Here is a 14,719-nt window from a genome sequence, read left to right as displayed (position 1 = left end):
CGTACACGCGCGGCTCCGCACGCCTCGTACACACGCGGCTCCGCTCCGTACACCTCGTACACGCGCGGCTCCGCTCCGTACGCCTCGTACACACGCGGCTCCACTCCGTACACCTCGTACACACGCGGCTCCGCTCCGTACAACTCGTACACGCGCGGCTCTGCTCCGTACACCTCGTACACACGCGGCTCTGCTCCGTACACCTCGTACACACGCGGCTCCGCTCCGTACACCTCGTACACACGCGGCTCCGCTCCGTACACCTCGTACACACACGGCTCTGCTCCGTACACCTCGTACACACGCGGCTCTGCTCCGTACACCTCGTACACACGCGGCTCTGCTCCGTACACCTCGTACACACACGGCTCTGCTACATCCACACTGTAAACCCCTCCTGACCCCACACATAAACTTCAGCTCATCCAGCACCATGACAACCAGCACAGCAGAGTCCTGCATCCACTGAGGCCCCTGATCATGTGACCCCTGACTCCTCCCCTCCTGTGACCTCATCACAGCTCCTGTGCGCACAGAGCAGCCATATATGTGGAGGCGGCTCTGCAGGTGGAGGTATGTGGAGACCCCCATTACTGGGCGCAGGGGGCATTAACCCCTTCAGCACGGAGACTCTTTTGGGGTCTTGTGTTGCCCCTTTATAAGAATCATAAGGTTTCTGTTCTGTTTCCTGTAATAGATACATACGACCCAACTATGGAGACAGGAAGGGAGGAAACGTATTGTTCTCATAGTACAGGACCCCTTTACTGCCCCACAGTGTAATGCCCCCATTATGCCCCTTATGCAGGATGTATGATGCCCCCACACAGTGTAATGCCCCCATTATGACCCTTATGCAGGATGTATGATGCCCCCCCACAGTGTAATGCCCCCATTATGCCCCTTATGCAGGATGTATGATGCCCCCCACAGTGTAATGCCCCTTATGCAGGATGTATGATGCCCCCACACAGTGTAATGCCCCCATTATGCCCCTTATGCAGGATGTATGATGCCCCCACACAGTGTAATGCCCCTTATGCAGGATGTATGATGCCCCCACACAGTGTAATGCCCCCGTTATGCCCCTTATGCAGGATGTATGATGCCCCCATACAGTGTAATGCCCCCATTATGCCCCTTATGCAGGATATATGATGCCCCCACACAGTGTAATGCCCCCATTATGCCCCTTATGCAGGATGTATGATGCCCCCACACAGTGTAATGCCCCCATTATGCCCCTTATGCAGGATGTATGATGCCCCCACACAGTGTAATGCCCCCATTATGCCCCTTATGCAGGATGTATGATGCCCCCACACAGTGTAATGCCCCCATTATGCCCCTTATGCAGGATGTATGATGCCCCCACACAGTGTAATGCCCCCATTATGCCCCTTATGCAGGATGTATGATGCCCCCACACAGTGTAATGCCCCCATTATGCCCCTTATGCAGGATGTATGATGCCCCCACACAGTGTAATGCCCCCATTATGCCCCTTATGCAGGATGTATGATGCCCCCCCACAGTGTAATGCCCCCATTATGCCCCTTATGCAGGATGTATGATGCCCCCCCACAGTGTAATGCCCCCATTATGCCCCTTATGCAGGATGTATGATGCCCCCACACAGTGTAATGCCCCCATTATGCCCCTTATGCAGGATGTATGATGCCCCCACACAGTGTAATGCCCCCATTATGCCCCTTATGCAGGATGTATGATGCCCCCACACAGTGTAATGCCCCCATTATGCCCTGTAATCAGGTGACTGGATACAACGCACAGACATACACAATGTGGGAGTAACAAATATAATTATTTATGTCCCTGATATGGGGGAATTGTGATAACTATAGCAACAGTGAATAATGCAGAACAGGGAGATTACAAGGTGAAATCTAGAATATCAGATATACAATGAAATCTCCGGCTCACTCTAACTGTAATCGCAGCCTCTGACCGTATGTTACTTTAGCTATCGACAAGGGTGATGGTCCCGACAAATATATATATATATATATATATATATATATATATATATATATATATATTTACACACACACACTGGGTATGGAAAGTATTCAGACCCCTTTAAATTTTTCTTTCTTTGTTTTATTGCAGCCATTTGGTAAATTCTAAAAAGTTCATTTTTTCTCATTAAAGTACACTCTGCACCCCATCTTGACTGAAAAAAAGACAGAAATGTAGAAATTTTTGCAAATTTATTAAAAAAGAAAAACTGAAATATCACATGGTCATAAGTATTCAGACCCTTTGCTCAGTATTGAGTAGAAGCACCCTTTTGAGCTAGTACAGCCATGACTCTTCTTGGGATTGATGCAACAAGTTTTTCACACCTGGATTTGGGGATCCTCGGCCATTCTTCCTTACAGATCCTCTCCAGTTCCGTCAGGTTGGATGGTGAACATTGGTGGACATCCATTTTCAGGTCTCTCCAGAGATGCTCGATTGGGTTTAGGTCAGGGCTCTGGCTGGGCCAGTCAAGAATGGTCGCAGAGTTGTTCTGAAACCACTGCTTTGTTGTTTTAGCTGTGTGCTTAGGGTCATTGTCTTGTTGGAAAGTGAACCTTCGGCTAAGTCTGAGGTCCAGAGCACTCTGGAAGAGGTTTTCATCCAGGATATCTCTGTACTTGACTGCATTCATGTTTCCTTCAATTGCAACCAGCTATCCTGTCCCTGCAGCTGAAAAACACCCCCATAGCATGATGCTGCCACCACCATGTTTCACTGTTGGGATTGTATTGGGCAGGTGATGAGCAGTGCCTGGTTTTCTCCACACATACCTCTTAGAATTTTCACCAAAAAGTTCTATCTTCGTCTCAGACCAGAGAATCTTATTTCTCATAGTCTGGGAGTCCTTCATGTGTTTTTGAGCAAACTCTATGCAGGCTTTCATATGTCTTACACTGAGGAGAGGATCCGTCGGGCCACTCTGCCATAAAGGCCCTACTGGTGGAGGGCTGCATTGATAGACTTTGTGGAACTTTTTCCCATCTCCCTACTGCATCCCTGAAACTCAGCACAGTGATCTTGGGGTTCTTCTTTACCTCTCTCACCAAGGCTCAGTTTGGCTGGATGGCAAGGTCTAGGAAGACTTCTGGTGGTCCCAAACTTCTTCCATTTAAGGAATATGGAGGCCACTGTTTTCTTAGGAACCTTGAGTATTGCATAAATTCTTTTGTAACCTTGGCCAGGTCTGTGCCTTGCCACAATTCTGTCTCTGAGCTCCTTGGGCAGTTCCTTTGAGCTCATGATTCTCATTTGGTCTGACATGCACTGTGAGGTCTTATATAGACAGGTGTGTGCCTTTCCAAATCAAGTCCTATCAGTTTAATTAAACACTGCTGGACTCCAATGAAGGTGTAGAACCATCTCAAGGAGGATCACAAGGAAATGGACAGCATGTGACTTAAATATGATTGTCTGAGCAAAGGGTCTGAATACTTATGACCATGTCATATTTCAGTTTTTCTTTTTTAATAAATTTGCAAAAATTTCTACATTTTTTTTTTTTTTCAGTCAAGATGGGGTGAAGAGTGTACTTTAATCAGAAAAAAAATAAACTTTTTTAGAATTTACCAAATAGCTGCAATGAAACAAAGAGTGAAAAATTTAAAGGGGTCTGAATACTTTCTGTACCCACTGTATATAATATTTTCCCTAGCGGGGGTTTCCGGTTCTTCCCCGTAGGATGCAAGTCCTCCTGACAAAGTTTATCAAGGCTCGCTGGGCCGCCATCACTTCAACCAGCCTTGCCCTGCTTGTTGTAGTAGCCTGGACCAACCCCTGTAGCATACGTCAGTGCTGGAAGCAGCAGCCTGGCTCACTTGCGCCTCCCACTCTTAACTGTAGCCGTATACTCCCGAGAGGAATCTCCTCGCGGATCTTCGGTGCTTATCCAACTGTGGGCATTTCTCATACCCGAAGTACTGGGGTCTAGTTCTCTGGCCTTGACTGGCGTAGCTGCGACTTCGGCTCTTGACCGGCGCAGGTCTGGTTCTTGGGCTTTAGCTAGCATAGACTGGATTCTGGGACTCATCTGGCACCGGCCGGGTTCTGCTTCCCGGCGCACCACAACGCGCTGCCTTGGGTTTTACCACGGCCTGGTTCCTCGGCTTCAGATTCCCCTGCACATATCGTGCTCGATTCTTTGCTTGGCAACAAATCTGCTCCCATTTTGGGGAGCTGGCCTTTTATGTCAAGAAACTGTGTCATCAAAGTCACTTTACCCGGTGAACCATCTAGACTCCTTCCTGAAACTCGACCTCTTCCCATTGGTTCTGGAGGGTTCCGCTTGGACGACAGATGGCAATCTTCTTATACAAATGCTGCACAACACTGAGGATTTTCTCTTTTTATGGCGCACAATCTTACACTCCTTATGCAGTATGTATGATGCCCCTCACACAGTATAATGTTCCTACAGTACTGCCATCTCTCATACAAAAGATAATATTTCCATAGTTCCACCATCCGCCCCACACACAGTATAATGTTTCCACTGTACCACCATCCCTCACACACATTATAATATTCCCACTGTACCACCATTCCCACCACACACAGTATAATGTTCCCACAGTACTAGCATTCCCCTAGCACAAAGTTTAATGTTCCCACAATACCACCATCCTTCCATGCACATTATAATGTTTCCTGAGGACTGCCATCCCCCACTAACAGTGTAATGTTCCCACAGTACTGCCACCTCCCAACACACAGTAAAATTTTCCCACAGTACTGCCTCCTACATACACAATATGGTACTATCTACCCCACGGCTAATTAATAAATACTTACTTAGCCCCATTCTTGGTGCAGATGCTAATAAACCCAGGACCTATGAGATATTTGCGTATTACCAAATTACTGTAGGGGTAAATAAACCCTAAATAAAGGATTAAAAGCATTAAAACATGATTTATCTTTAAAAGTGGTAGATCAATTTAAAATTTCGCCATATCTCCACTATGACTGCAGGAAGAAAGAGCAAGAAGCTGTTAAGATTTTGGACATAGAAGTGGCCAATTTATTGGTACCTATTGGACCTATGGTGCTAAAGCAAAGGCTTTAAAAGGTAAGTGACTCCATTTTTTATTGCATTATAACTAGTGTTGAGCGATACCTTCCGATATCGGGAAATATCGGATCGGATTGGATCGGACCGATACCCAAAAAGTATCGGATATCGCCGATTCCGATACCGGAAACCAATGCAAGTCAATGGGACAGAAATATCGGAATGAAAATAAACCCTTTCTTTCCTTGTAGGTTAATTCTACATGAAGGAAAACAACTAAGAATAATGTAGAATGTATTGGGGGAGGTGGGGGAGACAATAAAGGCATGGAGGTTTAGCCCAATCAAATGGAATAGCAGGAATTAATATATTTTTTAAGACGTTCTGAGTTACGAAATATTGACTATGTTAAGTATTTTTATATTTTGTCAGATATTTATGTTTCATTACTTCCATGCTCTTCACCTTCTTTTTTAGTTCTCCCACACTCTCTCCTTCATCATCCTCAGCATCAGCATCTTTTTCATCTTCTTCTTCTTCACCTTCTTCATCTTCTTCTTCTTCACCTTCTTTTTATTATTCTTTTTTTTTACATTCTTCATATTCTTCTTATTCAACTATTAATCTTCTTCATATTCTACTTCTTCATCTTCATCATATTCTTATTTGTGGCAGGCATTCCTGTAGTTGTTATCTATAAAAGTTTGAACATTACACCTTTCGTTCTGCGTGTCACAAAAGATTTACAACAGGATTTGTCTGCGTTCAGTTTGGCCTGCAGCAGCAGGTCTTTTCCAGGGGCACCACGAGGAGAAACGGACTCACCCCCATACACTGCTTAGTCATCTTCTGCTTATAATTTAGATATTATCTTTTGTTCTGATTTTTTGTCTTATGCTTAATGTTCTTCCGCTTTTTGTTCTGCAGCTTCTTGTACTTCTGCTTCTTGGTTTTCTGTCTCTTGTTCTTCTGTATCTTGGTGGTTGTCTTCTTCTTCTTTATCCTCTTGGTCAACTTCTTCAGGGTCATCTTCTTGGTCTTCTTCGGGGTGGTCTTCAGGGTCGTCGTCTTCGGGATCCTCGTCTTCAGGGTCGTCGTCTTCGGGGTCCTCGTCTTCTTCGGGTTGGTCTTCAGGGTCCTCGTGTTCAGGGTTGTCGTCTTCGGGGTCCTCGTCTTCTTCGGGGTCGTCTTCAGGATCCTCGTCTTCAGGGTTGTCGTCTTCGGGGTCCTCGTCTTCTTCGGGTTGGTCTTCAGGGTCCTCGTCTTCAGGGTCCTCGTCTTCAGGGTCCTCGTCTTCAGGGTCCTCGTCTTCAGGGTCCTCGTCTTCAGGGTCCTCATCTTCGGGGTCCTCGTCTTCGGGGTCCTCGTCTTCGGGGTCCTCGTCTTCAGGGTCCTCGTCTTCTTCGGGTTGGTCTTCAAGGTCCTCGTCTTCGGGGTCCTCGTTTTCAGGGTCCTCGTCTTCGGGGTCCTCGTCTTCTTCGGGGTGGTCTTCAGGGTCCTCATCTTCAGGGTCCTCGTAAGGGAGATCCAGAGTGATTACCAAGAACCATTTCAAAAAGCTTGAACTTGGAAATGTAGCAGAAGGTACAGCTACCGAGGACCAGCTGACGGTACTGGAATTCAGTTACTAAGCAGGAGGTACCTGTGCCAGAAAGCACTACCAAGGGCCAGCAGACGTTGGTGGAACTTGGATACCGAGAAGGAGGCACCTAAGCCAAAGGCACTGCCGAGAACCAGCTGACGGTACTGGAACCCGGATGGGTAGTAGAAGGTACAAGAGCAAATGGAACTAACGAGGACCAGCTGACGGTACTGGAACCCGGATGGGTAGCAGAAGGTACAAGAGCCAATGGAACTACCGAAGACCAGCTGACGGTACTGGAACTCGGTTACTAAGCAGGAGGTACCTGTGCCAGAAAGCAGTACCAAGGACCAGCAGACGTTGGTGGAACTTGGATACCGAGAAGGAGGCACCTAAGCCAAAGGCACTGCCAAGAACCAGCTGACGGTACTGGAACCCGGAGGGGTAGCAGAAGGTACCCATGTAAAAAAAAAGTTTCAAGGCCGCAAGCCGGCCGCAGTTACCAAAACCCACAGTCCTACAGGGGGTGCTTGTCCTATTGGCACTATGGAACCAGCCTTCATTGCCAGATCCCGCAGCCCACATAGGAGTCACCTAAACTGCAGGCACCATAGAGTCGGCTAACCCGACCGCAACACGACAGGACAATGCATTGGAGGCAAAGTGACGTTGACACTACCCGGAAACAGCTGGCGTGCTGGAACCAGGCTGGGCAGGAGGGAGTACCCGTGCCAAAGACACTGCTGGGAAACAGCTGGAACCCAGGGTAAATAATAAAAACAGAGTGGAGCCAGAGGCGTAATTGGAGCAACTTTAAAATCTGTAGTAGCGTGAATGTGGACAGAGCAGGAGAAATTGCCGGACACACAGCTGGGGATCAGCTGACGTTACTGAACCCCAATAACACTGGAGCAAGCGTTGACTGTGCAGACGGCACTTCTGAGCAGCAACTAGCGGTATTGGAGCCCAGGGTAAATACTAAAAACAGAGGAGCCAGAGGTGTAATTGGAGCAAGTTTTAAATCAGTAGTACAGTGGATGTGGACAAAGCAGGAGAATTTGCCGGACACACAGCTGGGGATCAGCTGACGTTACTGAACCCCAATAACACTGGAGCAAGTGTTGACTGTGCAGACGGCACTTCTGAGCAGCAACTAGCGGTATTGGAGCCCAGGGTAAATACTAAAAACAGAGGAGCCAGAGGTGTAATTGGAGCAACTTTAAAATTTGTAGTAGTGTGAATGAGGACAGAGCAGGAGAAATTGACGTCCGCACAGCAGGGGTACAGCTGACGTTACTGAACCCCAATAACACGGCAGCCAGTGTTAACTGTGCAGACGGCACTTCTGAGCGCCAACTGGCGGTGTTGGAGCTCAGGCATAATACTGAAAACAGAGGAGCCAGAGGAGTAATTTGAGCAACTTTAAAATCTGTAGTAGTGTGATTGTGGACAGAGCAGGAGAAATTGACGTACGCACAGCAGGGGAACAGCTGACGTTACTGAACCCCAATAACACGGTAGCCAGTGTTGACTGTGCAGACGGCACTTCTGAGCGCCAACTGGCGGTGTTGGAGCTCAGGGATAATACTGAAAACAGAGGAGCCAGAGGTGTAATTGGAGCAACTTTAAAATTTGTAGTAGTGTGAATGAGGACAGAGCAGGAGAAATTGACATCCGCACAGCAGGGGTACAGCTGACGTTACTGAGCCCCAATAACCCGGCAGCAAGTGTTGACTGTGCAGACGGCACTTCTGAGCGCCAACTGGCGGTGTTGGAGCTCAGGGATTACAGTTCAGGTGGTAGAAACATGAACACAACAGGAGACCTGGATACTGTTGCCAACCAATTACTTATTCTGGAAGAGGACTGGCAAATTCATGAGAGATCCAGGCCTTGTTCATTTTGAGAAAAGTAAGCCGGTCAACGTTATCGGAGGATAGTCGCATGCGACGGTCTGTTAGTACACCACCTGCGGCACTAAAGACGCGTTCCGATAATACACTAGCAGCAGGGCAAGCTAGCACCTCCAATGCATACTGACTAAGCTCTGGCCATGTATCCAGCTTACAGACCCAAAACTTGAAGGGAGAAGAGCCGTCTGGGAGTACACTGAGAGGGCAAGACATGTAGTCTGTCACCATCTGACGAAAACGTTGCCTCCTGCTGACTGGAGCCGTCTGTGATGGTGTAGACATTTGTGGCGGTGGGGACACAAAACTTTGCCACATTTGGGCCATACTGGTCTTGCCTTGTGCTGAGGCTCTGCTTCTGCTCCCTCTTTGTGCAGAGCTTCCTCCACTGCCTCGAAGCACTGAGCTGCTTTGTAAAGCACTAGCAGCACTGCTCTCGGTTGGAATGGAGAACATGATGGAATGCACCAGTGCGTCTTGGTACTCCCGCATTTTACGCTCCCGGTTCAATGGTGTTATGAGTAGTGTTGAGCGATACCTTCCGATATCAGGAAATATCGTATCGGATTGGATCGGCCGATACCCAAAAAGTATCGGATATCGCCGATTCCGATACCGGAAACCAATGCAAGTCAATGGGACACAAATATCGGAATGAAAATAAACCCTTTCTTTCCTTGTAGGTTAATTCTACATGAAGGAAAACAACTAAGAATAATGTAGAATGACATGAAAAGCCGGCAATTCATCAGCGGCATACACCGGTACCCGACAATTTACAACAGAAAGAATAGAGCTTCACACATAGATTAGATAGATAGAAACATGTCAGTCACATATATATGAAGTACAGTGACAGTGTTGCTTACTGTACTTGTCATTTAGTGTAAAGGATTTATTAAAAAAAATATTAGTGTTTTCGTGCACCGTCTCTTTAAAAAAGCCGGCCGGCAATTCAGCAGCGGTACCCGACAATTTGGAATAGAAAGAATAGAGAATCACACATAGATTAGATAGATAGAAACATGTCAGTCACATATATAAGAAGTACAGTGACAGTGTTGCTTACTGTACTTGTCATTTAGTGTAAAGGATTTATTTAAAAAAATAATAGTGTTTTCATGCACCGTCTCTTTAAGAAAGCCGGCCGGCAATTCAGCATCTGTACCCGACAATTTAGAATAGAAAGAATAGAGAATCACACATAGATTAGATAGATAGAAACATGTCAGTCACATATATATGAAGTACAGTGACAGTGTTGCTTACTGTACTTGTCATTTAGTGTAAAGGATTTATTAAAAAAAATATTAGTGTTTTCGTGCACCGTCTCTTTAAGAAAGCCGGCCGGCAATTCAGCAGCGGTACCCGACAATTTATAACAGACAGAATAGAGCTTCACACATAGATTAGATAGATAGAAACATGTCAGTCACATATATATGAAGTACAGTGACAGTGTTGATTACTGTACTTGTCATTTAGTGTTAAAATAAAGGATTTATTTAAAAAAAAATTGGCGTGGGGTTCCCCTTAATTCTAGGCTCTAGCGGAGGTTAAGCAGACAGCTGGGGCAAATGTTTGAAGCCTGGGAAGGGGGTAATACCCATGGAGCTTCCCAGGCTACTAATATCAGCCCCCAGCTGAATACCTAGCCTTTACTAGCTATTAAAATGGGGGACCCCCCCAAAAAAAATAACGTGGGGTCCCCCCTAATTTAATAGCTAGCACAGGCTAGGCAGACAGCTGGGGGCTGATATTAATAGCCCAGGAAGGGTGCCATGAATATTGGCCCCCTCCCAGGCTAGAAACACCAGCCGTCAGCCGCCCCAGAAATGGCGCATCCATAGGATGCGCCAATTCTGGCACTTAGCCTCGCTCTTCCACGCTGCCCTGGTGCGGTGGCAGGGGGTAATAGGGTTGGGGTTGATGTCAGCTTATAATGCCAGCTGACATCAAGCCCAGGTTAGTAATGGAGAGGCGTCTATAAGACACCCCCATTACTAACCCCATAGTCAAAGTTAAAAGAAAACACAAACACCCAGAATAAAGTCCTTTAATTGAAATAAAGACACAATTCTTTATTGTTCTAAATTAAACCATACTTACCATCACGCCCATTCCAGCTGAAGCCAACGATCTCCTGCAATAAAAGTAAAGTAATAAAGCAACCTCATCCTTACCTTTCCATGGTTCCCACGACAGCTTCAGCTCTGCTACATCGAGATGACAGGCTGGACCGCAGCAGAACTCTGCCATCCAGCCTGTCATCCCGCAGACACTGAGAAGCGCAGGCATGCTTGCGCTCCTCAGTGTCTCTCTGTGACGTCATCCAGATGAGCCGAGTTCATGTCCAATGAACTCAGCTCACCTCATGCACTTCACTGACAGCGTGGGAAAATTCTCCTGCACTCAGCGCTTCAGCGTGAGAATTCTCCCACGCTGTCAGTGACATACATGAGGTGAGGTCATGTCCAATGAACTCAGCTCACCTCATGCACGTCACTGACAGCGTGGGAAAATTCTCACGCTGAAGTGCTGAGTGCAGGAGAATTTTCCCACGCTGTCAGTGACGTACATGAGGTGAGCTGAGTTCATTGGACATGACCTCGGCTCATCTGGATGCCGTCACAGCCAGACACTGAGGAGTGGAAGTATGCCTGCGCTTCTCAGTGTCTGCGGGATGACAGGCAGGATGGCAGCGTTCTGCTGCGGTCCAGCCTGTCATCTCGATGTAGCAGAGCTGAAGCTGTCGTGGGAGCCATGGAAAGGTAAGGATGATGTTGCTTTATTATTTTACTTTTATTGCAGGAGATCGTTGGCTTCAGCTGGAATGGGCGTGACTGTAAGTATGGTTTAATTTAGAACAATAAAGAATTGTGTGTTTATTTCAATTAAAGGACTTTTTTCTGGGTGTTGTGTTTTTTTAAATACTTTACTAGAAATTCATGGTGGTCATGTCTAATATTGGCGTGACCCCATGAATTTCGGGCTTAGGGCCAGCTGATAATGCCAAGCTGGCCTTAACCCCTTTATTACCCAGTGAGCCACCGCACCAGGGCCCTGGATGAGTTGGGTACAGCGCCAGAAGATGGCGCTTCTATGAACGCGCCATTTTCTGGGGCGGCTGCGGACTGCAATTTGCAGCGGGGGTGGCCCAGAAAGCTTGGGTCTCCCTGCGCTGCGGATTCCAGCCCCCAGCTGCCTAGTTGTATCTGGCTGGGCACAAAAATAGGGCGAAGCCCCACGCATTTTTTTTTTTAATTATTTCATGAAATTCATGGAATAATTAAGAAAAAAAGGGCTTCCCTATATTGTTGTGTCCAACCAGGTACAAATAGGCAGCTGGTGGTTGGGGGCAGCCCATTCCTGCCTGCTGTACCTGGCTGGACACAAATATAGGGCGAAGCCCCACGTCAATTTTTTTTAAAATAAATCCTTTATTTTAACACTAAATGACATTTGAGGAGTTAATAAAGATGCAGTCCCTAAATTATTATTTATTTTTTAATTAATTTTTCCCAAAACTTTTGACGTGGGCTTCGCCATATTTTTGTATGCCAGCCAGGTACAGCATCCAGCTTCTATGAACGCGCCATTTTCCGGGGTGGCTGCGGACTGCAATTTTCAGCGGGGGGGGGGGGGGCAGAAAGCTTGGGCCTCCCTGCGCTGCAGATTCCATCCCCCAGCTGCCTAGTTGTACCTGGCTGGACACAAAAATAGGGAGAAGCTTCACGTATTTTTTTTTTTTAATTATTTCATGAAATTCATGAAATAATTAAGAAAAAAAGGGCGTCCCTATATTGTTGTGTCCAACCAGGTACAAATAGGCAGCTGGTGGTTGGGGGCAGCCCGTTCCTGCCTGCTGTACCTGGCTGGACACAAATATAGTGCGAAGCCCCACGTCAATTTTTTTTAAATCATTTCAGGAAATTCATGAAATAAAAAAAATTGATGTGGGGCTTCGCCCTATATTTGTGTCCAGTCAGGTACAGCAGGCAGGAACGGGCTGCCCCCAACCACCAGCTGCCTATTTGTACCTGGTTGGACACAACAATATAGGGACGCCCTTTTTTTCTTAATTATTTCATGAATTTCATGAATTTAAAAAAAAAAAAACGTGGAGCTTCGCCCTATTTTTGTGTCCAGCCAGGTACAGCTAGGCAGCTGGGGGCTGGAATCTGCAGCGCAGGGAGGCCCAAGCTTTCTGGGCCCCACCCGCTGCAAATTGCAGTCCGCAGTCGCCCCGGAAAATGGCGCGTTCATAGAAGCGCCATCTTCTGGCGCTGTACCCAACTCATCCAGGGCCCTGGTGCGGTGGCTCACTGGGTAATAAAGGGGTTAAGGCCAGCTTGGCATTATCAGCTGGCCCTAAGCCCGAAATTCATGGGGTCACGCCAATATTAGACATGACCACCATGAATTTCTAGTAAAGTATTTAAAAAAAACACAAACACCCAGAAAAAAGTCCTTTAATTGAAATAAACACACAATTCTTTATTGTTCTAAATTAAACCATACTTACCATCACGCCCATTCCAGCTGAAGCCAACGATCTCCTGCAATAAAAGAAAAATAATAAAGCAACCTCATCCTTACCTTTCCATGGCTCCCACGACGGCTCCAGCTCTGCTACATCGAGATGACAGGCTGGACCGCAGCAGAACGCTGCCATCCAGCCTGTCATCCCGCAGACACTGAGAAGCGCAGGCATACTTCCACTCCTCAGTGTCTGGCTGTGACGGCATCCAGATGAGCCGACAATGAACTCGGCTCACCTCATGTACGTCACTGACAGCGTGGGAGAATTCTCCTGCACTCAGCGCTTCAGCGTGAGAATTTTCCCACGCTGTCAGTGACGTGCATGAGGTGAGGTCATGTCCAATGAACTCGGCGCACCTCATGCACGTCACTGACAGCGTGGGAAAATTCTCACGCTGAAGCGCTGAGTGCAGGAGAATTTTCCCACGCTGTCAGTGACGTGCATGAGGTGAGCTGAGTTCATTGGACATGACCTCGGCTCATCTGGATGCCGTCACAGCGAGACACTGAGGAGCGCAAGCATGCCTGCGCTTCTCAGTGTCTGCGGGATGACAGGATGGATGGCAGCGTTCTGCTGCGGTCCAGCCTGTCATCTCGATGTAGCAGAGCTGAAGCTGTCCTGGGAACCATGGAAAGGTAAGGATGAGGTTGGTTTATTATTTTACTTTTATTGCAGGAGATCGTTGGCTTCAGCTGGAATGGGCGTGACTGTAAGTATGGTTTAATTTAGAACAATAAAGAATTGTGTCTTTATTTCAATTAAAGGACTTTTTTCTGGGTGTTTGTGTTTTTTTTAAATACTTTACTAGAAATTCATGGTGGTCATGTCTAATATTGGCGTGACCCCATGAATTTCGGGCTTAGGGCCAGCTGATAATGCCAAGCTGGCCTTAACCCCTTTATTACCCAGTGAGCCACCGCACCAGGGCCCTGGATGAGTTGGGTACAGCGCCAGAAGATGGCGCTTCTATGAACGCGCCATTTTCCGGGGCGACTGCGGACTGCAATTTGCAGCGGGTGGGGCCCAGAAAGCTTGGGCCTCCCTGCGCTGCGGATTCCAGCCCCCAGCTGCCTTGTTGTACCTGGCTGGACACAAAAATAGGGCGAAGCCCCACGTATTTTTTTTTTTAATTATTTCATGAAATTCATGGAATAATTAAGAAAAAAAGGGCTTCCCTATATTGTTGTGTCCGGCTAGGTACAAATAGGCAGCTGGTGGTTGGGGGCAGCCCGTTCCTGCCTGCTGTACCTGACTGGACACAAATATAGGGCGAAGCCCCGCATAATTTTTTTTTAATTATTTCATGAATTTCCTGAAATAATTAAAAAAAAATTGACGTGGGGCTTTGCACTATATTTGGGTCCAGCCAGGTACAGCAGGCAGGAACGGGCTGCCCCCAACCACCAGCTGCCTATTTGTACCTGGTTGGACACAACAATATAGGGAAGCCCTTTTTTTCTTAATTATTCCATGAATTTCATGAAATAATTAAAAAAAAAAAAACGTGGAGCTTCTCCCTATTTTTGTGTCCAGCCAGGTACAACTAGGCAGCTGGGGGATGGAATCTGCAGCGCAGGGAGGCCCAAGCTTTCTGCCCCCCGCTGAAAATTGCAGTCCGCAGCCGCCCCGGGAAA

The 14,719-nt window shown here is 47.1% G+C and overlaps 1 protein-coding gene across 1 annotated transcript in view; it reads left to right on the top strand.

Moving 5' to 3' along the window:
• Positions 1 to 487: 487 nt before the first annotated feature.
• Positions 488 to 14,719, top strand: part of LOC141182797 (uncharacterized) — a 40,925-nt gene continuing 26,693 nt past the window's right edge. The window contains exons 1-2 of the mRNA XM_073660909.1: positions 488 to 573; positions 5,011 to 5,107. The gene's annotated coding sequence lies outside the window, so the exon portion shown is untranslated. The remainder of the gene's footprint in view (positions 574 to 5,010; positions 5,108 to 14,719) is intronic.

The sequence above is a fragment of the Phyllobates terribilis genome, unplaced genomic scaffold, assembly GCF_046119375.1.
Source record: "Phyllobates terribilis strain yellow unplaced genomic scaffold, ASM4611937v1 Scaffold_36__1_contigs__length_13169755, whole genome shotgun sequence".
NCBI classification, from domain to species: Eukaryota; Metazoa; Chordata; class Amphibia; order Anura; family Dendrobatidae; genus Phyllobates; species Phyllobates terribilis.
Note: the sequence above shows the minus strand (reverse complement) of the source record. Positions and strands in the feature narration are given on the sequence as shown.